Source organism: Scyliorhinus canicula, chromosome 7, assembly GCF_902713615.1.
Source record: "Scyliorhinus canicula chromosome 7, sScyCan1.1, whole genome shotgun sequence".
Classification (NCBI taxonomy): Eukaryota; Metazoa; Chordata; class Chondrichthyes; order Carcharhiniformes; family Scyliorhinidae; genus Scyliorhinus; species Scyliorhinus canicula.
The window spans coordinates 185,698,705-185,723,858 of NC_052152.1; the positions used below are offsets into that span (position 1 = coordinate 185,698,705).

The window sequence follows — 25,154 nt, forward strand, 5'->3', positions numbered from 1 at the left end:
GTAGACCAGGGGTGGGCAAACTACGGCCTGCGGGCCGCATGCGGCCCGCCAAAGGTATTTCTGCGGCCCACCAAGTCATTAAAAAAAAAATTTTTTTTTAAATTAAAAAAAAAAAAATTTTTTTTTAAGGTTAATGGGGGTGGGGGGGGGGGCTGTTGGGTTACTTACTGGTATAGGGTGGATACGTTGACTTGAGTAGGGTGATCATTGCTCGGCACAACGTCGAGGGCCGAAGGGCCTGTTCTGTGCTGTACTGTTCTATGTTCTATATGAGGCGCCCAGAATCATAACCGGGTGAAGTAATTATTTTACTTAATATACTATGCGGCCCTTTGTGAATTGTGAATTTCTGAATGTGGCCCTTGCACGGAAAAGTTTGCCCACCCCTGGGGTAGACTGTCCGAGCTTGCCCTGCCATTCTATCTGCCTGTCTGCCTCCCATATCCCTTGACTCTGTTGTCTATCAAAAATCTATCTAATTCAGCCTTGAACAAATTAAACGGCCCAACCTCCACTGCTTTCTGGGGAAGAGAATTCCACAAACTCACAACCCTTTGAAAGAAAAAAATTCTCATCACCTTTGCCTTAAAAGGCATGCGTCTCATTTTTAATCTGCGTCCCCAAGTTGATGATAGTAGTTGTCAGATATGAGAAGTGTTTACAGTATTAACTAACATGGGAACAAAGAAGCAAAGTTTTATAAAAATTTAGAGTACCCAATTATTTATTTCCAATTAAAGGGCAATTTAGTGCGGCCAATCCACCTACCCTGCACATCTTTGGGTTGTGGGCGTGAGACCTACGCAGACACGGAGAGAATGTGCGAACTCCACAGTGTCCTGGGGCAGGGATCGAACCCAGGTCCCCAGTGCCGTAGGCAACCAAGAAGCAAAGTTGGGTGCTTAACAATCTAGTATGAATAGGGTCAAGGGAGCAGGCAAAGCTATGTCTCATGGATAAAATGAGTTTGAACAAAGTTTGTGGGAAGATGGAAGACTTGGTGGGAACTAAGGGTTTGGAGTTAGGCTACATGTCACCTGGCAGTACAACAGAAACTACAATTCTAAAGTAATCCATTGGTTGCAAAGCGTTTTGGGGACGTCTGGCGGTCGTTTAAAGGTGTTACATGAATGTAAGACTTTCATTTATTTCCCCTTGCTGACCATAACTCTCTGTGGTGAGGCGTTGGCCACTTTCTACACTGATTGACACATCAGAGAGGGGCGGGGCCGATGCCGCACTGACGTGATGACATCACCGCGCTGGCGCCTCACGCATGCGCGCTGAGTGCCAGCCTGTCGCTCCTCAAGAGGTTGTTTTGAGCTTGGACCCCCCTCCACGCCACCCGTCCCGGTACCGGACTGTGTGAGCTCAAGTTGTTCGAGTTAAAGGCCGCAGTTCCCTCTGCCAGTGTCGCCCACCCCGAGGAGAAGCCTTCTCTGACCGCTTGTGTTGCGGCTGAGGCAACTTTTGCCGAGGATACGCTTGCTGGCCGGTAAGTGCGGCAACTTTGTGCCTTGTCCCTGAAATGTCAATAAACAAAGTACAACATGGGAGCCGGGGAAGACTGAGAAAGGGAGAGCGGGGAGGTGGTTAAGAAAGACTAAGAACGGGGAGGGGGGTGAGGGAAGACTGAGAAAGGAGACGGGTTAGGAAAGACTGAGAAAGGAGGAGGGGGTTAGGGAAGACTGAGAAAGGAGGAGGGGGTTTAGGGAAGACTGAGAAAGGAGGACGGTTAGGGAAGACTGAGAAAGGAGCAGGGGGTTAGGGAAGACTGAGAAAGGAGGAGGGGGTTTAGGGAAGACTGAGAATGGAGGAGGGGGTTTAGGGAAGACTGAGAATGGAGGAGGGGGTTTAGGGAAGACTGAGAAAGGAGGAGGGGGTTTAGGGAAGACTGAGAAAGGAGGATGGGGTTTAGGAAAGACTGAGAAAGGAGGAGGGGGGTTAGGGAAGACTGAGAAAGGAGGAGGGGGGTTAGGGAAGACTGAGAAAGGAGGAGGGGGTTTAGGGAAGACTGAGAAAGGAGGAGGGGGTTAGGAAAAACAGAAAGGAGGAGGGGGGTTAGGAAAGACTGAGAAAGGAGGAGGGGGGTTAGGGAAGACTGAGAAAGGAGGATGGTTAGGGAAGACTTGAGATAGGAGGGGGGTTAGGGAAGACTGAGAAAGGAGGAGGGGGGTTAGGGAAGACTGAGAAAGGAGGAGGGGGTTAGGGAAGATTGAGAAAGGAGGAGGGGGTTTAGGGAAGACTGAGAAAGGAGGAGGGGGTTTAGGGAAGACTGAGAAAGGAGGATGGGGTTTAGGAAAGACTGAGAAAGGAGGAGGGGGGTTAGGGAAGACTGAGAAAGGAGGAGGGGGTTTAGGGAAGACTGAGAAAGGAGGAGGGGGTTAGGAAAAACAGAAAGGAGGAGGGGGTTAGGAAAGACTGAGAAAGGAGGAGGGGGGTTAGGGAAGACTGAGAAAGGAGGATGGTTAGGGAAGACTTGGGATAGGAGGAGGGGTGTTAGGGAAGACTGAGAAAGGAGGAGGGGGGTTAGGGAAGACTGAGAAAGGAGGAGGGGGTTAGGGAAGATTGAGAAAGGAGGAGGGGGTTAGGGAAGATTGAGAAAGGAGGAGGGGGGTTAGGGAAGACTGAGAAAGGAGGAGGGGGTTAGGGAAGATTGAGAAAGGAGGAGGGGGTTAGGGAAGATTGAGAAAGGAGGAGGGGGTTAGGGAAGATTGAGAAAGGAGGGGGGGGTTAGGCAAGACTGAGATAGGAGGAGGGGGGTTAGGGAAGACTCATAGGAGGAGGGGGGTTAGGGAAGACAGATATGAGGGGGGTTAGGGAAGACTGTGAAAGGAGGAGGGGGTTATGGAAGACTGAGAAAGGAAGAGGGGGGTTAGGGAAGACTGAGAAAGGAGGGAGGGTTAGGGAAGACTGAGAAAGGGGGGTTAGGGAAGACCGCGAAAGGAGTGGCTAGGAAAGACTGAGAAAAGGGGGGTGGGGTGAGGGAACACAGAATTGACGGGACAGGGTGGGGAAGATGGAGAAATGGGGAGTGGGGGAAGATGGAGAAATGGGGAGTGGGGGAAGATGGAGAAATGGGGAGTGGGGGAAGATGGAGAAATGGGGAGTGGGGGAAGATGGAGAAATGGGGAGTGGGGGAAGATGGAGAAATGGGGAGTGGGGGAAGATGGAGAAATGGGGAGTGGGGGAAGATGGAGAAATGGGGAGTGGGGGAAGACGGAGAAATGGGGAGTGGGGGAAGACGGAGAAATGGGGAGTGGGGGGAGACGGAGAAATGGGGAGTGGGGGGAGACGGAGAAATGGGGAGTGGGGGGAGACGGAGAAATGGGGAGTGGGGGGAGACGGAGAAATGGGGAGTGGGGGGAGACGGAGAAATGGGGAGTGGGTGGAGACGGAGAAATGGGGAGTGGGGGGGAGACGGAGAAATGGGGAGTGGGGGGAGACGGAGAAATGGGGAGTGGGGGGAGACGGAGAAATGGGGAGTGGGGGGAGACGGAGAAATGGGGAGTGGGGGGAGACGGAGAAATGGGGAGTGGGGGGAGACGGAGAAATGGGGAGTGGGGGAAGACGGAGAAATGGGGAGTGGGGGAAGACGGAGAAATGGGGAGTGGGGGAAGACGGAGAAATGGGGAGTGGGGGAAGACGGAGAAATGGGGAGTGGGGGAAGACGGAGAAATGGGGAGTGGGGGAAGACGGAGAAATGGGGAGTGGGGGAAGACGGAGAAATGGGGAGTGGGGGAAGACGGAGAAATGGGGAGTGGGGGAAGACGGAGAAATGGGGAGTGGGGGAAGACGGAGAAATGGGGAGTGGGGAAGACGGAGAATGGGGAGTGGGGGAAGACGGAGAAATGGGGAGTGGGGGAAGACGGAGAAATGGGGAGTGGGGAAGACGGAGAAATGGGGAGTGGGGGAAGACGGAGAAATGGGGAGTGGGGGAAGACGGAGAAATGGGGAGTGGGGGAAGACGGAGAAATGGGGAGTGGGGGAAGACGGAGAAATGGGGAGTGGGGGAAGACGGAGAAATGGGGAGTGGGGGAAGACGGAGAAATGGGGAGTGGGGGAAGACGGAGAAATGGGGAGTGGGGGAAGACGGAGAAATGGGGAGTGGGGGAAGACGGGAGAAATGGGGAGTGGGGGAAGACGGAGAAATGGGGAGTGGGGGAAGACGGAGAAATGGGGAGTGGGGGAAGACGGAGAAATGGGGAGGGGGAGGTGGGGTGCGATTTTGAACTGACGTGGGGGTTGAAGATCGGAATGGAGCATTGGGAAGTAATCTTCATTACTGTCACAAGTGGGCTTACATTAACACTGCAACGAAGTTACTGTGAAAATTGACTACCTGCCACACTCCTGTACTGGTACACTGAGGGAGAATTCAGCCAACAAGCACGTCTTTTGGGACTTGTAGGAGGAAACCGGAGCACCTGGAGAAAACCCACGCAGACACTGGGAGAAGGTGCAGACTCCGCACAGACAGCAACCCAAGCTGGGAATGGAGCCTGGGTCCCTGATGCCGTGTAGCAACAGTGCTAGCCACTGTTCTACCGTGCCACCCAGAGATGGGGGTTGCAAATGTGGGGAATGGAGCATTTGGAAAGAGGTGGGGATGGGGTAGGAGAGGGTAAAAAGGGATGGGAAGGAGAAGGAGAGTGGCGAAGGGAAAGAGCGAGGAAGGAAGGGGAAGTGGGGACAGGGAGGAAAATATGGAAAAGAGGAAGATGGGAAAGGGAACAAAGAATAAAGAAAAGTACAGCACAGGAACAGGCCCTTTGGCCCTCCAAGCCTGTGCGACCATGCTGCCCGTCTAAATTAAAATCTTCTACACTTCCGGGGTCCGTATCCCTCTATTCCCATCCTATTCATGTATTTGTCAAGATGTCCCTTAAACGTCACTATCGTCCTTGCTTCCACCACCTTCTCCGGCAGCGAGTTCCAGGCACCCACTACCATCTGTGTAAAAAAACTTGCCTCGTACATCTTTAAACCTCGCCCTTCGCACCTTAAACCTATGCCTCCGAGTAATTGACCACTCTACCCTGGGAAAAAGTCTCTGACCATCCACTCTGTCTTTGCCCCTCATAATTTTGTAGACCTCTATCAGGTCACCCCTCAACCTCCTTCGTTCCAGTGAGAACAAACAGTGTTTATTCAACCTCTCGTCATAGCTTTTGTTTTTTCATTTTTTCTTATGAATTTAGAGTACCCAATTATTTTTTCCAATTAAGGGACAATTTAGCACGGCCAATCCACCTAACCTGCACATCTTTGGGTTGTGGGGGTGAAATCCATGCAGGCATGGGGAGAATGCGCAAATTCCACACGGACAGTGACCCAGGGCCATGATTCGAAGCCGGGTCCTCAGCGCTGCAGTCCCAGTGCTATCCACTGCTCCACATGCTGCCCTTCTCATCATAGCTAATGCCCTCCATGCCAGGCAACACCCTGGAAAATCTCTTCTGCACCCTCTCTGAAGCCTCCACATCCTTCTGGTAATGTGGCGACCAGAATTGAAGACTATACTCCAAGTGTGGCCTAACTTAGGTTTTATACAGCTGTAACATGACTGGCCAATTTTTATACTCAATGCCCCGGCCAATGAAGGCAAGCATGCTGTATGCCTTCTTGACTACCTTCTCCACCTGTGTTGCCCCTTTCAGTGACCTGTGGAACTGTACACCTAAATCTCTCTGACTGTCAATACTCTTGAGGGTTCTACCATTCACTGTATATTCCCTACCTGTATTAGACCTTGCAAAATGCATTACCTCACATTTGTCACATTAAACTCCCATCTGCCATCTCTCCGCTCAAGTCTCCAAACAATCTAAATCCTGCTGTATCCTCTGACAGTCCTCATCGCTATCCATAATTCCTCCAAATCATTTATATATACTACGAACAGCAAAGGTCCCAGCACTGATCCCTGCGGAGCACCACTAGTCACAGCCCTCCAATCAGAAAAGCACCATTTCATTGCTATTCTCTTCCTTCTATGACCTAGCCAGTTCTGCTCACCTCTGATCCTGTGTGAGTTCACCTTTTGTACCAGTCTGCCATGAGGGACCTTGTCAAAGGCCTTACTGAAGTCCATATAGACAATATCCACTGCTCTACCTGCATCAATCATCTTTGTGACCTCCTCGAAAAACTCCTTATCAAGTCAGTGAGACACAATCTCCCCTTCACAAAACCCTGCTGCCTCTCGCTAATATATCCACTTGTTTCCAAATGGGAGTAGATCCTGTCTCGAAGAATTCTTTCCAGTAATTTCCCTGCCACTAACGTAAGGCTCACCGGCCTGTAGTTCCCTGGATTATCCTTGCAAGAAAGGAACGCATGTGGAAAAGCATTGTTGGGGGGGGGGGGGGGGGGGAGTAGTGTTTGGTCATAGTGATGCTGTTCACCTGGTATTTTCGATGTGTTTCTGACGCTAGTTGTCTGTGTGCTAATAAGGGGCTGGTTTAGCACAGAGCTAAATAGCTGGCTTTTAAAGGCAGGCCAGCAGCACGGTTCAATTCCCGTACCAGCCTCCCAGAACAGGCGTCGGAATGTGGCCACTAGGGGCTCTTCACAGTAACTTCATTTGAAGCCCATTTGTGACAAGTGATTTTCATTTCATTTTTTTCATTTCATAACATCGCTAATGGTCATGAACACTGGTGGGAATTTTTACGGCAGAAATGACTTTTGTGGGGCCTTGGTGACATGATGGCCAGTCTTATTCTAAGGTTCTGGTGATTGCTTGTGGTTCTGTTTGATGTTTTTGATATCAAGATGTGGGTGAATATGGCAATGTTGTATTTATAGCCTATACATATTTTCATTTGGTTGAACCTTCTCTTTGAACTGCAGGTGATAATGCTGAATACAATGGTATTAAGGTGGGGAATTGATTGACATGAAACAAATATGAAATCTGTCAAAATAGGGTGTGACGGAGAGGAAATTGCTAATCCTGAAGTTTGCTGAAGCAATGTTTTCAAGTCAAAATCATGCACTTTCAAAATAGGGTGTGACGGAGAGGAAATTGCTAATCCTGAAGTTTGCTGAAGCAATGTTTTCGAGTCAAAATCATGCAATCAGGCTTTCATAACCCTGCACTGATTCATCAGCTAGCTTGGCTATCAGTGGAAATGGTTATGCAACCATGTATTGTAGTCATTTGATGGAGGGAAGTATTCCTTTTTTTTTGTAAATTAAGGAGCAATTTTAACGTGACCAATCCACCTACCGTGCACATCTTTGGGTTGTGGGGTTGAGATCCACACAGACAAAGGGAGAATGTGCAAACTCTTCATGGACAGTGGGCCGGGATCAAACCTGTGTCCTCAGCGCCATGAGGCAGCAGTGCTAACTACTGCCCAATCGGGCTGCCCGGAGGGAAGCACTCCAACAAAGGAATCCAAGTCGAGCAGGTACTTTAAAACGTCATTCGAAATTATTTTCATCGGGGATAGAATTAACTTCAATGAAAATCATTCAGTATCCAAAAGCAGTCAAACTTTTTTTCTATGCACAAAGTAAGAACACAGTCTCTGTAAGAAAGAAGAAATATCTTTTGCAGTAAAAGCAGTAATATCCTTTCCTTGTGGCGGCAGTCACTTAGTTCAGCTTTGTAAAAATGCCTGCAAGATACGCAAGTCTCAGAAGTCATGAGGTATTTGTCAAAAACTCTGAAAATTGTAATTTCTGATCCACGTATGACACTGAGTTCATGATGAAGTTCAAAATGTCTCTCAGGCACTTTGTCGAGCGTCAGCCACTGTCACCTCTGTATATAGGAGCAGCACTGTGTGCTCACTGCCCATTTCGTCGTACAGGATATTAAACAGTCTTGTCTTTGCGCCGCCTGGGCCCTGCCTGCCGCCTGGGCCCCGCCTGCCGCCTGGGCCCCGCCTGCCGCATTCAAGCATAAACACAATATTTGAAATGATGGGTGATAATTTGAATCATAGGTTGCTTAATGAATTAAAAACTGACATGTACGGGCAGATTTTTGGCCCCTCAGTTGGGTGAACTAAACTTTATTTAACTCTCGACTATATATCCCTTTCAGACACAATTTTTTTTTGAATGGTTGCCTTTAGTTTCACTATGGGAATAGTTTGTCATTGTCTGCTATCACTAAATGGCTGTGGGGCCGGATAAAGCTGAAAGTGGCAGCCATAAACTCCACTCCCTTAGAATAGGAAATTTGTAGTATAGAAGGAGGCCATATCCAAGTCTAGGTCATATACGTCACTTCACCACCACTGTCTAGCTCCTAGTCCTTAGCCAATTTTGTACCCAAGTTCCACCATCCCTTTAATCCCAAGTGGTTCTAGTTTACAAATAAATATGTTATGTGGTACTTTATCAAATATGTATATATCTATTGCAATCGTTGTCAGTCCTTTCTGTTCATCAAATCATTCAATCAGTTTAGTCAGATATGGCTTGGCTTTAACAATTCTGTGCTGGCTGTACCTTCTGAATGTGTTTTTCTCCAAGCACTGATTTCAGTCCCTTACCCAGCTACTCATGGTCTGAATCCTTGGTATTCATTTGATACTGAGCTGAATTTTAAATCTCTTATCCTAATTAACCATTTCCACCTCAAGACTCAATTATTTTTAAATTTAAAAAAAATTTTAGAGTACCCAATTTTTTTTTTCAATTAATGGGCAATTTAGCATGGCCAATCCACCTAACTTGCACATTTTTGGGTTGTGAGGGCGAAACCCACGCAAACACTGGGAGAATGTGCAAACTCCACACGGACAGTGAGACTCAATTATTTTAATGCTTTCCCATCCTCCATGTACTTGCATTTGCTCAAAATGCAGAAATCTCTGTCAATCTGCACTAAGTCCCATTTGGTCTTCATTAATCTGAATGGTCTTCTATCCCACAGCATATTTAATTTTAAGCTACTCATTCTTATCAATTTCCTCATGAGCATGCTACATGTATCTCTACAATGTCCTGCAATTATTATATTACATTCCCTGGCACCTTCAGTCCTACATGTATCTCTACAATGTCCTTCAATTATTCTATTACATTCCCTGGCACCTTCAGTCCCCGATTCAGATTTTTAAAAAAAATCACACCCTTCTTTACCTCATGAATGGCGGACCTTTGGTGGCCGTGGCTACAATCTCTGCCTAATGTCTATATGTCCCACCTTATCTCTATTTAAAAAAATAACTACTCAAAACCTTTTTTTGGCCAAATTTTGATTGACCTCTACTAATTTCTCTCTCCACCCCTCAAAGTAAAAATTCCTCTAGGTAAGAGAAATCCCAAAATGCCTGAAACTAGTGTCTTATATGTCAGTTGGCTAAAGTGGAATTGAAAAATAGGTTAAAAGGTAAGATAGTAAAGAGGCAGTGGTAGACAATTAAGGATATCTTTCATTACTTTCAACAAAGGTGCATTCAATTGAGAAAGAAAGACACTACAAGAAGGATGCGCATTCTGTGGCTAACTAAAGAAGTCCATGATATCAAATGGAAGAAAAGATGTATAATGCTGCAAAGAGTAGTGTTAGGTCAGAAGATGGGGAATTTTAGAAACTAGCAAAGAAAAACAGACCAGAAATTGAACGGCACTAACCATATAAATACCGTGGATACAAGAGCAGGTCATAGGCTAGGAATCCTGCGGTGAATAACTCGCCTCCTGATTCCCCAAAGTCTGTCCACAAGGCACAAGTCAGGTGTGCTAGAATACTCTCCACTTGCCTGGATGAGTGCAGCTCCAACAATACTCAAGAGGTTTGATACCATCCAGGACTAAGCAGCCTGCTTTATTGGCACCCTATCCATAAAAATTCACTTGCTCCACCGCCAACCCACAATGGCAGCAGTGTGTACCATCTACAAAGTACACTGAAGCAACTCACTGCACCTTCCAAACACGTGTAACCTCTACCACTTAGGACAAGAGCAGCAGACACAGGGGAACACCACCACCTAGAAAATCCTCTCCAAGCCACACACCATCCTGGCTTAGAAATATATTGCCATTCGTTCACTGTCACTGGGTCAAAACCGTGGAACTTCCTTCCTAGCGGCACAGTTGGTGGCAATTGTTCACTTGCTGTACCGTTATACTTGGGACATTTTTCTGAATTAAAAAGGTGCCATATATGCAACTTATTGTTCTTAGTAAGGTACAGTGCCATTCAATGAACTATTATTCACAAAGAAGGCTTGAGAGAGTGTTAAAAGCAACTTATTGCGGATGCTGGAATCTGAAACGAAAGAGAAAATGCTGGAAAATCTCAGCAGGGCTGGCAGCATCTGTCGGGAGAGAAAGGAGCTAACGTTTCGAGTCCAGTGACCACAAACAAGATTGATCTTGGCTTCAGGCAGTGGCGATCACTGTATCACAAACAGAATTAGAAACTGCAGCTAATTTTCTCTTCTATAACCCAGAATGAAATTCTGAACAGTTTAATTTTCTTTTTCTTTTATAAATTTAGAGTCCCTAATTATTATTCTTTGCAATTAAGGGGCAATTTAGCGTGGGCAATCCACCTACCCTGCACATCTTTGGGTTGTGGGGGTGAAACCCACACAGACATGGGGAGAATGTGCAAACTCCACACGGACAGTAATCCAGGGCCGGGATTCGAACCAGGGTCGTCAGTGCAGCTGCACCAGTGCTAACCACTGCACCACGTGCTGCCCCTGAACAGCTTTAAATGCAGCTACAGGTACTTTGAAAATGCTCAGATTATCACAGAAATAAGTGCTTTCTTTTTTAAAATAAATTTAGAGTACCCAATTCATTTTTTTTTTTCAATTGAGGGGCAATTTAGCGCGGCCAATTCACCTACTCTGCACATCTTTTGGGTTGTGGGGGCGAAACCCACGCAAACACGGGGAGACTGTGCAAACTCCACACAGACAGTGACCCAGAGCCGGGATCGAACCTGGGACCTCAGCACCGTGAGGCAACAGGGCTAATCCAAGAAATAAGTGCTTTCAATATCACACCAACATTTTGCGCTACCACGTTATCTGTCATCACAAGCCATGAAGCAGGTCAATGTTGGCCTACAGCAGGACCTGAATAACATCCAGACGTGGACTGAGACATGGCAGATAACATTTACAGCACATAGGCGCTGCATGATAGTCAGCTCGAACAAAGGCAGGCCCAAGCATCTTCCAATAATCTACAATTGCAGCACCATTGCAGAGATCTGCATCAAAACCGTGGGAGGATTTGTGGAGGGAGTGGATTTCACCATTGACCAGAAGCTTAATGGGACCAGACATACCAACACCAAGGTCACAAGCGAAGGCTGTGAACTATACAATGGTTATACCTCAGCTGCTGATCCCTCAAATGCCTCTCATCATCCGAACAGGTAAACGAGCACAACAGCATGATGGAATGCTCATGACTCACCTTGATGGATGCAGTTATAAACACAAGAGATAAGATAACAAAAAAGAGCAGTATTGGCCATTTGACCCACCAAGCCTAGTCTGCCATTCAATAAAAGGATGACTAATCTGATTGTGGACTTAACTCTGCTTTCCTGCCTGTCCCCCATAACGCTTGTCAGTTCAAAAATTGTCCAACTCAACCTTCAATGACCTAGCCTCCACTACTCTGTGGAAAAAATTACAAAGACTAATGATCCTCCGACAAAATTCCTCTTCACCTTGGTGTTAAATAGGAGACCTTCTGGTTTCCTTTTATATATCCTGTTTGTTACATCCTCAAAGAACTCATTTTTAAATCAGTTTAATGTATAAAAAAAACATCCCTCACACTTCTCTAAACTTTGCCCCTCTCACCTTAAACCAATGTTCCCTAAGTTTCTGACTATCCTCTCTGTCTATGCCCCTCATAATTTTGTAGACTTCATCAGGTCGCCCCTCAAACTCTGTCATCCCAGTGAAAACAAATACAGTTTATCCAACCTCTCCTCATAAGCTAATGCCCTCCATATCAGGCAACATCCTGGTAATCCTCTTCTATACCCTCTCCAAAGCTTCCACATCCTTCTGGCAGTGTGGCGACCAGATTTGAACACTATATTCCAAGTGTGGCCTAACTAAGGTTCTATAGAGCTGCAGAATGACATGCAAATTTATTTTTATAGGGCTAGTCCTGTTCTGGGTCCATTCCAGCCCTGCTCTGCTCTCAGAGCCCCAGCTCCACTCACCATGGAACCCTTGCGTATTCCACTGTAAATGGAGAGTGGCCTGGAGCCCAGTGGGCCAGACTGCTTCCTCCTGATGTCAGAGCACTGTCCCAGTACTGAATTAAAAAAAAAACAAGAATGCCAGCCACGGCCGGCCTTTAAATACAAATGATGGAATCTTGCCACTAGATGCGGCACAGGGAAGGTCATGCGCCTGGCACATACACTGACATCATCATGCACCTGTATGCCTGTGCTTTGGGTGCAAAATCATGGAGGAGAGATCCCTCCATTTTGTAGCTACCAGCAAGGACTGTGAAGAATTGAAGATGGATTGTTTCGTAATAAGGAAGTGAGGGCCAGAGACACAAACAAGCCAGGATCTCACAACTGAATCTGCTGGAGAGAGCTGCGCAGGAGAGTCCACAGTAGGACCAACGGTGCTGGTGTGAGTTATATACAGAGGTCCAGGGACTCTGGTTAACAACCCATTAGGAAGAAACAGACCGGGAACAAAGCAGTATGAAGTTGATTTCTTCAGGTATGGCTTTGTTAATTGTGCCAATGCAAATCGGGGCACAAAGCCCTAGCATACATGGGACGTACTGACAAATGAAAGTTTAAAACCCTCAACCTCAAAGGCATTTGAAGACTAAGCATGGCGAGTTCGAGGACAAACCGCTTGATTTTTCTTTTCAAAGGATGCAGTGAGAATATCAGCTGAAATCCTAAGCCGAAGTGTAACGTTGAATGACAAAGCAATTGTGGCTGTGAGGACCAAGCGGGCTCACCTGTCGCATTAAAGGCAAGCAAAAATGGTGGGTCGTGAAGGTCAGCCGCCGTGGGTCGTGAAGGTTGGCCAGTTGGTCTAAGTGTGTCCCTGGAAAAAAATTTGAAAAACTCTGTTGTCGATGCTACACACTGCTGCTACTGTGCATTGGTGGTGGAGGGAGTGAATGTTTGTGGAAGGGGTGTCAATTAAGTGGGCTGGATTGTCTTGAGCTTCTTGTTGGAGCTGAACTCATTTGGGAAGTGGGGAGCATTCCATCACACTCCTGACTTGTGCCATGTAGGTGGTAGACAGGCTTTGGGGAGTCCAGAGGCAAGTTACTTGCCGCAGGGTTTCTAGCCTCTGATCTGTTCTTGCAGTCACTAAAGTTATATGGCTAGCCCATTTCAGTTTGTGGTCAATGGTAACCCCCAGGATGTTGATGGTGGGGGATTCAGTGATGGTCGTACCATTGAATGTCAAAGATTGTTTGACTCTCAATGGAGATGGTCATTGCTTATCACTTGTTGGCATGACTGTTACTTGCCATTTGTCAGCTCAAGACTGGATATTGTATAGGTTTTGCTGCATTTGTACGCTGAATGCTTCAGCGTCTGAGGAGTTGTGAATGGTGCTGAACATTGTGCAATCATTGGTGAACATGTCCACGTCTGACCTTGTGTTGGAAGGAAGGTCATTGATTAAGCAGTTGGTTGAACACAACACTGTGGAACATCTGCAGTGATGTCCTGGAGCTGAGATGATTGACCTCCAACCACCACAATCATCTTCCTTTGTGCCAGGTATGGCTCCAATCAGTGTAGAGTTTGCCCCTGATTCCGGTTGTAGATTGTGAACAGCTGGGGTCCCAGCACTAAACTCTGCGGTACCCCACTAGTCACTGCCTGCCACTCAGAAAAGGACCCATTTATTCCCACTCTCTGCTTCCTGTCTGCCAACCAGTTCTCTACCAACGTCAATACATTACCCCCAATACCACAAACTTTAAATTTGCTCACTAATCTCTAGAGTGGGACGTTGTCAAAAGCCTTTGAAAGTCCAGATACACAACATCCACTGGTTCACCTTGTCCACTCTACTGGTCACAAGGGGCTGGTTTAGCTCACTCGGCTAAATAGCTGGCTTTTAAAGCAGACCAAGCAGGCCAGCAGCACGGTTCGATTCCCGTACCAGCCTCCCCGAACAGGCTGTCCGGAATGTGGCGACTAGGGGCTTTTCACAGTAACTTCATTGAAGCCTACTAGTGACAATAAGTGATTTTCATTTTCATTTCATTTTTCATTTCATCCTCAAAAAATTCCAGGAGATTTGTCAAGCATGATTTCTCTTTTGTGATTCCATGCTGACTTGGACTGATCCTGTCCCATTTTCCAAATGCTCAGTTATTTCATCTCTAATAATTGACTCCAGCATTTTCCCCACCACTGATGTCAGGCTCTCAACCCCAGCCTTGCACACGAGGTTGAGGCATTCACCTGCCACAGCACCTCACACCACAATCCCTCTGCTAGTGCCATTCCCAGCTCCTCCCACTTTTAACCCCCTCCAGAGACACCTTATCTTCCTCTAAAATCTTTCCATAAATAGCCAAGAGAAAGCACCACATTCAACAGCCGTTGTATATTTGACAATGATTGTCTGCCGTTTACAAACCCAATCACCTTTGGAAGGCATCCACATTCATCAGAGATATGAACCTGCACGACTCTCACTCCACCGGAGTCCTTTTTTAGCAGCAATGAAATGGGCGCCTGACCCGTCTCTGGCATTACCCCTGCTGGCCATCACGTCATCAAACCACCAATAGCGGTGCTAACTTATCCTCAAACTTTTTATAATATTCCACTGGGGAAACCATCCAGCCACGGTGCCTTGCCTGTCTGCATCCTTCCTATTGTCACCTGCACCATGTTGTCGAGGAGAATAGTGAAATACAGGCTACTAGACTAGAAGGGCTTGAGGTTCATAAGGAGGAGGTGTTAGCGATTCTGGAAAGTGTTAAAATAGATAAGTCCCCTGGGCCAGATTGGATTTATCCTAGGATTCTCTGGGAAGCTAGGGAGGAGATTGCTGAGCCTTTGGCTTTGATCTTTAAGTCATCTTTGTCCACAGGAATAGTGCCAGAAGTCTGGAGGATAGCAAATGTTGTCCCCTTGTTCAAGAAGGGGAGTAGAGACAACCCCGGTAACTATAGACCAGTGAGCCTTACTTCTGTTGTGGGCAAAGTATTGGAATGGTTTATAAGAGATCGGATGTATAATCATCTGGAAAGGAATAATTTCATTAGAGATAGTCAACATGGTTTTGTGAAGAGTAGGTCGTGCCTCAGAAACCTTATTGAGTTCTTTGAGAAGGTGACCAAACAGGTGGATGAGGGTAAAGCAGTTGATGTGGTGTATATGGATTTCAGTAAAGTGTTTGATAAGGTTCCCCACGGTAGGCTATTGCAGAAAATACGGAGGCATGGGATTCAGGGTGATTTAGCAGTTTGGATCAGACATCGGCTAGCTGGAAGAAGACAAAGGGTGGTGGTTGATGGGAAATGTTCAGACTGGAGTCCAGTTACTAGTGGTGTACCACAAGGATCTGTTTTGGGGCCACTGCTGTTTGTCGTTTTTATAAATGACCTGGAGGAGGGCGTAGAAGGATGGGTGAGTAAATTTGCAGATGACACTAAAGTCTGTGGAGTTGTGGACAGTGCAGAAGGATGTTACAAGTTACAGAGGGACATAGATAAGCTGCAGAGCTGGGCTGACAGGTGGCAAATAGAGTTTAATGCAGAAAAGTGTGAAGTGATTCATTTTGGAAGGAATAACAGGAAGACAGAGTACTGGGCTAATGGTAAGATTCTTGGTAGTGTGGATGAGCAAAGAGATCTCGGTGTCCATGTACATAGATCCCTGAAAGTTGCCACCCAGGTTGAGAGGGTTGTTAAGAAAGTGTACGGTGTGTTAGCTTTTATTGGTAGAGGAATTGAGTTTCGGAGCCATGAGGTCATGTTGCAGTTGTACAAAACTCTGGTGCGGCCGCATTTGGAGTATTGCATGCAGTTCTGGTCGCCACATTATAGGAAGGATGTGGAAGCATTGGAAAGAATGCAGAGGAGATTTACCAGGATGTTGCCTGGTATGGAGGGAAGATCTTATGAGGAAAGGCTGAGGGACTTGAGACTGTTTTCATTAGAGAGAAGAAGGTTAAGATGTGACTTAATTGAGGCATACAAGATGATCAGAGGATTAGATAGGGTGGACAGTGAGTGCCTTTTTCCTCGGATGGTGATGTCTAGCATGAGGGGACATAGCTTTAAATTGAGGGGAGATAGATATAGGACAGATGTCAGAGGTAGGTTCTTTACTCAGAGAGTAGTAACGGCGTGGAATGCCCTGCCTGCAACAGTAGTGGACTCGCCAACACTAAACGCATTCAGATGGTCATTGGAGAGTCATATGGACGATAAGGGAATAGTGTAGATGGGCTTTAGAGGGGTTTCACAGGTCGGCGCAACATCGAGGGCCGAAGGGCCTTTACTGCAATGTAATGTTCTATGCTCTGTTCTTCTACTCCCAGTGGCTCCTCCAATCCTGCCCTCTCCTCCTCCTACTTGAGACATTACAATTGCCCCCAAAACTCTCTTGTATCTGACATGCTCTCCGGGTACTCTGACTTATACGAATCCTGTAGAACTCTTCAAAAATTGCTCTGATGCCACCACCAACTCTCCCTATCCCATCCCTGACCTGAACAATCTCTCTCACCGCCACCTGCTGGTGGAACTGGCCTGGCAACAAGTGGCTGGCCTTCTCCCCCTGCCCCTACACAACTCCCCTTTGCCCACTTCACCTACCGAACCGCCTTTCCCATGGACAGAAGATCAAAAGTCATCTGTAGCTCTTTTCTCCTTGTCAGAACACGTGGCGTCGAATCCTCCACGTGCCTCCCATCTACCTCTAAAATCTCTTATCAACCACTGCCGTTCATCCCTGTCCACTTGCGCATTAAACGAGATGACCTCACCCCCTCACTACTGCCTTCAACACTTCCCATACCACTGACAGTGAGACCACCCCATTCTTATTGAACCCAGTGTAATCTTCACTTTCCCCACCTTGAGGCAAAAATTTGGGTCTGCCAACAGTTCCACATCGAACCTTTGTGCCGGCCTCTGAGCTCCCTCTTCTCTCTGGCCATGTCCACCCAATGTGGAGCATGGTCCGAAATAACAATCGCAGAATGCTTTGCCTTTCTCACCCCGGCTAACCGTGCCTTCCCCACTGCAAAGAAAATTAATCCTCCAATACACATTGTGTACTGGCGAAAAAAAAGAATACGGCGGTGTCACGTCTGTTTTCTCTCCGCTCCCCCCCCCCCCCCCCCCGTGCCCCGCCTGACAGCCATAACCACTACTCCTGGCCCTGTCCAGCAGGCGGAACCCAGCCCTACCCCTAGTCAGCCCCCTACTGGTCTCTCGCTCTCTCTCCCATTTCACTTCCATTCATGAGCCAACTTATGTTTGCGAGCAAGATGGCCCCTGCCAGAGTCCCATCCTCCACACAGAAAACCGAACCAACACCACATCCTCCCCCACTCCCAAAAACCTTCTAAACTCCCCTTTCAATAATACCTCAGACTCCAATAAACCCCTCAAACCCCAGCCGATCATTACCAATACCAAATCATCCATTCCAAACTACAACTTTAAGCATAAGTAAGAACAAAAACCATGAAAATGTTTTTTAAAAAAAAGAGGAGATGCATAAAAAAAAAGAAAACGGGAAGAATCAACACCATCAAAGTCCAAACTCATTCCAGTCCCAGTCTTTCAGAATTCACTAACGCCTCTGCCATCTCAAAGTAGAAGTCCTTCGAGTTGTGCGTCACCCTCAGCTTCGCTGGGTAGACCACCCCAAACCTCACGATATGCTTGTATAATGCCCCCTTCAACCCGCCTTCTCACCAGCTCTGCCATGAGATCCTTGTATATCCGAAAACCAACGCCTTCCCACCTCTCCTTTCAATTCAGCTTCACCTGTCTCAACACCTTCTTCACCTGATAACTGTCGAATCAGACTATCACAGCCCTTGGTGGCTCATTCGTTTTTGGCTTCAGCTGGAGCGATTGGTGGGCGCTATCCAACTCGTGGAGGGAGGGAGGGAGGAGTCCTCCACCATCAACATCTCCGCAAAGTACTTTATCGACCTCCGGCCCTCCACCCCCTCAGGCAGTCCCATGATCCTTAGAGTCTGCCTTCGTGACTTGTTCTCCAGGTCCTCCATTTTGGCACTCAGCTCTTTATTGTTCTCCACCACCCTCCACAGCTCCTCTACCATCGAGATAACCTCCTCATTGTGCTGGGACAATGCCTCCTCCACCCCCTTCAGTACCTCTCCTTGTTCCCGTATTGGTGTCTTAGCCAAAGTGGGCAAGAGTCTCACCCACTCACTCCTTGAGCAATGTCATCATCTCTTTCCGATGCATATCAAAATACTTAGAGAACTGCCGCTCAAACTCCCCTACCATCACTTTGGCCAGCTTATTCAGCGTTATGAGCGCTGCCCCACTCGGCAAGCTTGCACCCACCTATTTCCTCCTGCTGGACCCACAACCGAGCTCGCCAATGGGCTTTCACTCGCCCCTTTCTTCCCCTGATTCTTCTTCTGGAACCGACATCCTACGAATTCTTCACAACTTCGAACACATCATCCAAAATTGACCCCAGAAATCTGGTATAAAGGGCCAAAAACCATGAGCTCCAGCATGAGCCACCCAACATGTGACCTCCACCTACTGTTGCCGCTGGAAGCCCACTGGCTGAAGATTGTTGCAAATGCTCCAGCTTTGTCTTTTGCATGGATGTGTTGGGCTCCTTCATCATTGAGGATGGGGATATTTGTGGAGCCTCCTCCTTCAGTGAGTTGTCCACCACCATTTATGGATGGATGTGGCAGGACTGCAGAACTTAGATCTAATGTGTCCGTTGTGGAATTGCTTAGCTCTGCCCATTACTTGCTGCTTATGCTGTTTGACACTCATAGTCCTGTGTCGTAGCTTCACCAGGTTGACACCTCATTTTTCAGTATGCCTGGTGTTGTTCCTGGTTGATCCCTTGGTTTGGTGGTAATGGTAGACTGGGGGGATATGCCAGGCCATGAGGGGGCAGATTGTGGCTGAATACAATTCTGCTGCTGCTGAGGCCATAGCGCCTCATGGATGCCCAGTCTTGAGTTGCTAGATCATTTCGAATCTATCCCATTTAACATGGTGGTAGTGCCAAACAAAACGATGGAGGGTATCCTCAATGTGAAGACAGGACTTTGTCTCCACTAGTGCTGTGCGTTGTTCACTTCTACCGATACTGTCATGAACAGATGCATCTGCAGCAGGCAGGTTGGTGAGGATGAGCTTAAGTATGTTTTTCCCTCTTGTTTGTTCCCTCATCACCTGCTGCAGTCCCAATCTAGAGCTATGGCCTTTAGGACTTGGGTCAGCTTGGTCTGGGGTGGTACTACCAAGCCAATCTTGATGATTGACATTGAAGTCCCCCACACAGAGTATATTCTGCGCCCTTACCACCCTCTGCTTCCTTCAAGTGGTGTCAACACGAAGGAGTACTGAATCAGCAGCTGATGGTGGACAGTATATGGTAATCAGAAGGAGGTTGCCGTGCCCATGTTTAACCTAAAGCCATGCAACTTCTTGATTAGTCTGTGAGACAGCTCTCCCAACTTTGGCACTAGCCCCAGATGTTAGTAAGGAGGACTTTGCAGTGTCAACGGGGTTTGGTTTGCCTTTGGTCGTTTCTGGTGCTTGGGTCGATGCTGGGTGGTCTGTCTGGTTTCATTACATTTATGTTTTTGTAGCGGTTGAATAAGAGTCAACCACTTTGCTGTGAGCCTGGAGTCACATGTAAACCAGACCAGGTAAGGACCTCCGATTTCATAGAAACATAGAAAATAGAAACACGTGGAGGCCATTCGGCCCTTTGAGCCTCCTCCGCCATTCAGTATGATCATGGCTGGTCATTTATTTAAAAAAAAATATTTTTTATTCTCCTTTTTCACATTTTCTCCCAAATTTACACCCACCAACCACAAACAATAATCAGTAACAAATATGTCAATCCCCATATCAATAACAACGATCCAATCCTCCCACCAAACCCCAAACATTAGCCCGCATGTTTACATAAACAAATGACAAAAAGGAATCCGGAATCACCCATAGTCACCGTCAACACCCCCCCCAAATAATGTTCGATGTTATCCAGTTCTTGAAAGTGCATGATGAATAATGCCCATGAATTGTAGAACCCTTCCTCTCAGATCCTTCCTCTCAGTTCAAACTTAACCTTCTCAAGAGTCAAGAATTCCAACAAGTCCCCTCGCCACGCCAGGGCACAGGATGGAGAGGGTGCTCTCCATCTCATCAAGATCCGCCTTCGGGCGATCAACGAGGCGAAGGCGACAACATCAGCCTCCGCACCCGTTTCCAACCTTGGCTGATCCGACACCCCTTATATAGCCTCACGGGGGCCCGGGTCCAGTTTCACGTACACCACTTTAGACATTACCCTAAAAACCTCTTTCCAGTAATTCTCTAGCTTTGGACAGGACCAAAACATGTGAACGTGATTAGCGGCGGCTCTCTTTCCTCCCCCCCCCCCCCCTCTCCCCCCCCCCCCCCCAACGTTCACACACATCTTCTACTCCTTCAAAGAATCGGCTCATTCTCGCTCTCATGAGGTGTGCTCTGTATACCACCTTCAACTGTATCCGCCCCAACCTCGCGCACGAGGTGGAGGCATTCACTCTCTGGAGCACCTCACACCAGACCCGCTCCTCTATAACATCTCCCAACTCTTCCTCCCACTTTGCTTTGATCCCTTCCAGTGGTGCCTTATCCTCTTCCAAAATAGCTCCGTAAACTGCTGGCACTACCCCCTGCTCCAGTCCCCCCTATCGTCAGCACCTCCTCCAGCACTGTGGAGGCTGGCTCCACCACGAAGCTCTGTATCTCCTTTCTGGCAAAATCTCGAACCCGCATGTATCTAAACATTTCCCCCTGCTCCAGCCCATACTTCGCTTCCAGCCCCTTCAGCCTTGCAAACCGATCCCTAAGAAACAAATCTTGTAGTGTCTTAATCCCCTTCTCCCATTTCCGAAAATTTCCATCCCACCTCCCAGGCGCAAATCTGTGGTTCCCCGAATCGCCATTTCCCTTTACCCTGCCCCCAACCCAAAGTGTTGGCGAAACTGCCTCCAAATTCTCAATGAATGGCTGATCATTTATGATCCCTAAAGGACAGATAGTTTCATGATCATCACTAGACTTTGAATTCCTGATATTTTATTGACTTTAAAGTCCACCATCTGCCATTGGGTGATTCAAACCTCGGTCCCCAGATCATTACCCTAGGTCTCTGGTTTACTCGTCCAGCGCCAATACCACTACGCCACCGCTTCCCCATATACTCCACTAACCCTTTCCCCTACTCTGCCCTCCTATGGTCACTGAATCTTACCTTTTGTACAAAAGTTGCTTTCATATCCTTTGCCAGCATTTACTTCCCCATCGTGACATCATTGTCTTCTGTGATTTTTCCCCTCTGTCAAGATTATCTCCAACCACTAACCCAGGTCCCTTGCTGGGCATGTCCCCAATTCTACTTCCTCGCCATTCTTCTATTAGGGGAGAAAAAAAACCCCTCTGTGATAAACTACTTTGTTGCCTCTACCTTCAATTCCCATTTTTCCATACGAACTAATCACCATAGAACGATACAGCGCAGTACAGGCCCTTCGGCCCTCGATGTTGCACCGACATGGAAAAAACTAAAGGCCATCTAACCTACACTATGCCCTTATCATCTATATGCTTACCCAATAAACTTTTAAATGCCCTCAATGTTGGCGAGTTCACTACTGTTGCAGGTAGGGCATTCCACGGCCTCACCACTCTTTGCGTAAAAAACCCACCTCTGACCTCTGTCCTATATCTATTACCCTTCAATTTAAGGCTATGTCCCCTCGTGCTAGCCACCTCCATCCGCGGGAGAAGGCTCTCGCTGTCCACCCTATCTAACCCTCTGATCATTTTGTATGTCTCTATTAGGTCACCTCTTAACCTTCTTCTCTCTAACGAAAACAACCTCAAGTCCATCAGCCTTTCCTCATAAGATTTTCCCTCCATACCAGGCAACATCCTGGTAAATCTCCTCTGCATCCGTTCCAAAGCTTCCACGTCCTTCCTATAATGAGGCGACCAGAACTGTACGCAATACTCCAAATGCGGCCGTACTAGAGTTTTGTACAACTGCAACATGACCTCATGGCTCCGGAACTCAATTCCTCTACCAATAAAGGCCATCACACCATAGGCCTTCTTCACAACCCTATCAACCTGGGTGGCAACTTTCAGGGATCTATGTACATGGACACCGAGATCCCTCTGCTCTACCAAGAATTTTACCATTAGCCAAATATTCCTCATTCCTGTTATTCTTTCCAAAGTGAATCACCTCACACTTCTCCACATTAAACTCCATTTGCCACCTCTCAGCCCAGCTCTGCAGCTTATCTATGTCCTTCTGTAACCTGCAACATCCTTCCGCACTGTCTACAACTCCACCGACTTTAGTGTCGTCTGCAAATTTACTCACCCATCCTTCTGCGCCCTCCTCTAGGTCATTTATAAAAATGAGAAACAGCAACGGCCACAGAACAGATCCTTGTGGTACGCCACTCGTAACTGAACTCCATTCTGAACATTTGCCATCAACCACCACCCTCTGTCTTCTTTCAACTAGCCAATTTCTGATCCACATCTCTAAATCACCCTCAATCCCCAGCCTCCGTATTTTCTGCAATAGCCGACCGTGGGGAACCTTATCAAACGCTTTACTGAAATCTATATACACCACATCAACTGCTCTACCCTCGTCCACCTGTTCAGTCACCTTCTCAAAGAACTCGATAAGGTTTGTGAGGCATGACCTACCCGTCACAAAACCATGCTGACTATCCATAATCATATTATTCCTATCAAGATGATTATAAATCGTATCTTTTATAATCCTCTCCAAGACTTTACCCACCACAGACATTAGGCTCACCGGCCTATAGTTAACGGGGTTATCTCTACTCCCCTTCTTGAACAAAGGGACCACATTTGCTATCCTTCAGTCCTCTGGCACTATTCCTGTAGCCAATGATGACCTAAAAACCAAAGCCAAAGGCTCAGCAATCTCTTCCCTGGCTTCCCAGAGAATCCTAGGATAAATCCCATCAGGCCCCGGGGACTTATCTATTTTCACCTTGTCCAGAATTGCCAACACTTCTTCCCTACGCACCTCAATGCCATCTATTCTAATAGCCTGGGGCTCAGCATTCTCCTCCACAATATTATCTTTTTCCTGAGTGAATACTGACAAAAAGTATTCATTTAGTATCTCGCTTATCTCCTCAGCCTCCACACACAACTTCCCACCACTGTCCTTGACTGGCCCTACTCGTACCCTAGTCATTCTTTTATTCCTGACATACCTATAGAAAGCTTTTGGGTTTTCCTTGATCCTACCTGCCAAAGACTTCTCATGTCCCCTCCTTGCTCATCTTAGCTCTCTCTTTAGATCCTTCCTCGCTTCCCTGTAACTATCAAGCGCCCCAACTGAAACTTCACGCCTCATCTTCACATAGGCCTCCTTTTTCCTCTTAACAAGAGGTTCCACTTCTTTGGTAAACCACGGTTCCCTCGCTCTACCCTTTCCTCCCTGTCTGACTGGTACGTACTGATCAAGAACACGCAATAGCTGTTCCTTGAACAAGCTCCACATATCCAGTGTGCCCAACCCTTGCAGCCTACTTCTCCAACCTACACATCCTAAGTCATGTCTAATGGCATCATAATTGCCCTTCCCCCAGCTATAACTCTTGCCCTGCGGGGTATACTTATCCCTTTCCATCACTAATGTAAAGGTCACCGAATTGTGGTCACTGTCTCCAAAGTGTTCACCTACCTCCAGATCTAACACCTGGCCTGGTTCATTACCCAAAACCAAATCCAAAGTGGCCTCACCTCTTGTTGGCCTGTCAACATATTGTGTCAGAAAACCCTCTTGCACACATTGTACAAAGAACGACCCATCCAATGTACTCGAACTATATCTTTTCCAGTCAATATTAGGAAAGTTAAAGTCTCCCATAACAACTACCCTGTTACTTTCGTTCTTTTCCAGAATCATCTTCGCCATCCTTTCCTCTACATCTCTAGAACTATTAGGTGGCCTATAGAAAACTCCCAGCAGTGTGACCTCTCCTTTCCTGTTTCTAACCTCAGCCCATACTACCTCGGAAGAAGAGTCCCCATCTAGCATCCTTTCCGCCACCGTAATACTGTCCTTGATTAGCAGCGCCACACCTCCCCCTCTTTTGCCTCCTTCTCTGAACTTACTAAAACACCTAAACCCCGGAACCTGCAACAACCATTCCTGTCCCTGCTCTATCCATGTCTCTGAAATGGCCGCAACATCGAAGTCCCAGGTACCAACCCATGCTGCCAGCTCCCCTACCTTATTTCGTATACTCCTGGCATTGAAATAGACACACTTCAAACCACCGACCTGAACACTGGCGCCCTCCTGCGAAGTCAAATCTGTGCTCCTGACCTCTCTACTCTCAATCTCCCGTACCCCAAAACTACAATCCAGGTTCCCATGCCCCTGCTGAATTAGTTTAAACCCCCCCAAAGAGTACTAACAAATCTCCCCCCCCCCAGAATATTGGTGCCCCTTAGGTTCAGATGTAGACCATCCTGTCTATAGAGGTCCCACCTTCCCCAGAAAGAGCCCCAGTTATCCAGAAATCTGAATCCCTCCCACCTGCACCATCCCTGTAGCCACGTGTTTAATTGCTCTCTCTCCCTATTCCTCGTCTCACTATCACGTGGCACGGGCAACAACCCAGAGATAACAACTCTGTTTGTTCTCACTCTGAGCTTCCATCCTAGCTCCCTAAAGGCCTGCCTGACATCCTTGTCCCCTTTCCTACCTATGTCGCTAATGCCAATGTGGACTACGACTTGGGGCTGCTCCCCTTCTCCCTTAAGGACCTGAAAAACACGATCCGAGGCATCACTTACCCTTGCACCTGGGAGGCAACATACCAAACGTGAGTCTCTCTCGCTCCCACAAAATCTCCTATCTGTGCCCCTGACTATTG

General features: G+C 47.4%; 1 protein-coding gene across 1 annotated transcript in view; it reads left to right on the plus strand.

The window, feature by feature from the left end:
- The first annotated feature begins 1,261 nt into the window (after positions 1-1,261).
- The window catches only part of LOC119969615 (phosphatidate phosphatase LPIN2-like), a 130,846-nt gene continuing 106,953 nt past the window's right edge, over positions 1,262-25,154 (plus strand). The window contains exon 1 of the mRNA XM_038803484.1: positions 1,262-1,495. The gene's annotated coding sequence lies outside the window, so the exon portion shown is untranslated. The remainder of the gene's footprint in view (positions 1,496-25,154) is intronic.